Source organism: Ovis canadensis, chromosome 2 (assembly GCF_042477335.2).
Source record: "Ovis canadensis isolate MfBH-ARS-UI-01 breed Bighorn chromosome 2, ARS-UI_OviCan_v2, whole genome shotgun sequence".
NCBI classification, from domain to species: domain Eukaryota; kingdom Metazoa; phylum Chordata; class Mammalia; order Artiodactyla; family Bovidae; genus Ovis; species Ovis canadensis.
In genome coordinates, this window is record NC_091246.1 from 148750158 (window position 1) to 148753340 (window position 3183).

The following is a 3183-nucleotide window of genomic DNA, read 5'->3' on the forward strand; positions in this document are numbered from 1 at the left end:
TAGCAACACCTTGGTATATCTCTATGGGCCTATAAGAATAAGAAAAGCAAAAACAAACCATATTGCTAAGTGAAAGAAACCATTCTGAAAAAGCTATGTATTGTACAAACTAGCAGGTGGCACCAAAGGGAATATTTCAACCTAGGCAGAACATACTGAGATTTCCTAACCTTAGAGAAATTTAAATAGAATTGATTTTAACTGCATAAACCCCAGGGAAAATTCAAAAGAGAACTACTGAAGAAAATTGCTATAATTTATTGAAGGGAAAGAATGCAACTCAAAGTCTGAGAAAGACTGTTAATAAATTGAGACTACAGAAAAGTGACATTTTCCAACCTTCTGGAAAAGCCACCCAAACCCCACCTACTTTTGGTCTTTCTGCAGAGCTTTAGAACTGCCAACACCTCACTTTCGTGAAAGACAAACATGATGATGACATCTGAATGACTAAATATCAGAGTGTAATATTATATTGATTTATCATTCATTATAAATCATGTATCTATTTGTTAAATTATATTTTACTATTTCTTCTATAACCTATGTTATAGACTATTTTCTTTCATGATACTTTGAAAGACAGTATCTGGATGCTCCACTCTCAAAAGCTTCATAATTCTGGGTCATAACTTAAAAATAGTGACGAGGTTGTGCAGATTCTTTCACTGCACGTGTGCCAGTCCCTGTTTCTCTAGCTTCGTTCAAGTCATAGGGCTTTGTTTTCCTATAGAAGCACTGACCTCCTTAGACCAAGCTCATCATGTCCCTTGTAATCTTGGCATGAGAGTTAAGGGAAGTCTTAACTTTATTTCAATGAAAATGATTAAATTATGCTTGCTCACATTCACTTCTTGCCTGCAGTTATTCTTCAGATTTCTAATGTAGGCTGTGGTTTAGTATCATGAAGCTAAAGTAGATCATTTCTTTTCTTCTCCCTGGCTTCCTCCCAGATCCCTTTCTGCCTATAACCTGGCTCTTAGGTAGTACTCTGGCTCTGGTTTGTAGCAGGCAGATCCATTTACCTCTCAAATAAATGGACAATGTGTGATTCCTCAGAGAGAAACATCTTTTCCTCTACTTGCAAGTATCAGAACCAAATTAGGTGACTCCAAACGAGTGGTTATATAAAAGAAAATAGGCAGGAAAATGAAGCATGAAGGAATTTGTTTCCCACCTGTTTCCTCTATTATTCTTTTAACAGAGTTGATTTTATTAAATTCATTAACTAGAACTGCTATATCAAGACAGGCTGAGTTGTTTAGGGAGATTACAAGAAACTTCTGTCTTTACTAATTTCTTCAAGTGAGTCAAAAGATATTTAGAAATTTGATAGTTGTAGGTTTCACAGGATGTGAAAGAAAACAAATGTTTCCTGTGGAATTTTGATACCTAATTCTTATTCATAGCATTTTACTATAAAATTAATACTTAATTTCCAGGATTGAGAAGAACATCCAGGAAAATGAATCATTCTGGCAGCTTAAAATGACTGAAAATGCCGTTGGCATTTTTCTCTATCAGCATTTCCTCCTGTTCAGTTATCTCCTCCAAGAGTAAGAGAACTCTTGTTTACCCCCCATATCTGTCATCTTCAGAGCTAAAACTAACAAAACAAACCTCTCCCTCTTTACAAGATCATTGAAAGCACTTAAAGAAATCTAAGCTCTCCTTTTCAGAGTCTGATACCATCTTATGCCTTTAAGATTTGCCAAAAAATACAAATATCCACCCATATATGCACAACAGCAGCATATCACATAGTATCATGAGTATAAATCTCTGTCACTAGCAATGTGACTATAAGCTTAAACAATGTACTCTATTCTTTGAGCCTGTTTCTTCATCTATAAGAGACCAGCACTCATTAAATCCAAAATACATAAATATGTGGTAGGATTTTTAAAGGCAAAACACTTTATTATGTATTTTCTGAAGTACTGCTCACTCTTAGGATTCAGTAGTAAATTCTATCAAATAATATTCGGCATCTGCTGTATCTCAGAAGAATCAGTCAATGATGGTTGTTCAGTGCTAACCATGGGAACACGAGGAAGATGAGTTAAATCTAGTAAGGGTAGACTAGGGTCAAATATTGAAAAGTGAATAAGAGTTAGTTTTGAGTGTGTTGAATTTGAGTTGCTATGGGTCAAAGTAAAAAATGTACTGAAGGCAACTGAACATGTAAAGGCCTGTAGTTCGATGAAAACACCAGAAAATAGCTATTTAAGACAGAAGAAGTCACTAAGAAAAGGATATAGGGAGGAAAAAAACATGTAAGATGTATAAAAAATAAACTTCAAAATGTCAAACAGAAATACTACCTTATTAATGCATTGAAATATCACTATTTTTATTTTTTTAATTTTTGTTTTGTTATTCATCAGACAAATGAAAATTAAAACAGCCATGAGATATTATTAGACTATCACCAAAATGACCACATATAAAAGACAATAACAAGTCTTGTTAAAAATTTGAAGCAGGTAAATCATTTAAAGCAAAATTTAGAAAAAAAATAAAGGAGAAAAAAGAGTGGGTATATGTATATGTATAACTGATTTGCTTTGCTGTACAGCAGAAGCTAACACAACACTGTAAATCAACTGTATCCCAATAAATTTTTATAAATGTGAAGCAAAAGAAATTCTCGTATGTTGCTGCTGCTGCTGCTGCTGCTGCTAAGTCGCTTCAGTCGTGTCCGACTCTGTGCAACCCCATAGACGGCAGCCCACCAGGCTCCCCCGTCCCTGGGATTCTCCAGTCAAGAACACTGGAGTGGGGTGTCATTTCCTTCTCCATCATACACTGCTAGTAAACATATAAATTTGAACAATTACTTTAAAATATGTTTGTCAATATCTGTTTAAACATATATATATTCTATTACTGGAGATTTTATGATACACAAAAATGAGTGTTTATAATCATCAAAAGACATTTTTATGAAAATTCAGAAATGCAGATTCAGTATTTCTATTGGAAAGGATACTGTGGTAGAGTAATATACGCTGCAGGAAAGGACAGCTAGCTGACACATGCAGTATCATAGAGAATCTCACCAACAAAATAAAGAGCTAAAGAAGCTAGACGAAAGATTATACATTGTATAAATTAATTTATAAAGTTTAATAACAGGCAAAACTCATTTCTGATAATAGAAGTCAAAAGAGTAATGACATT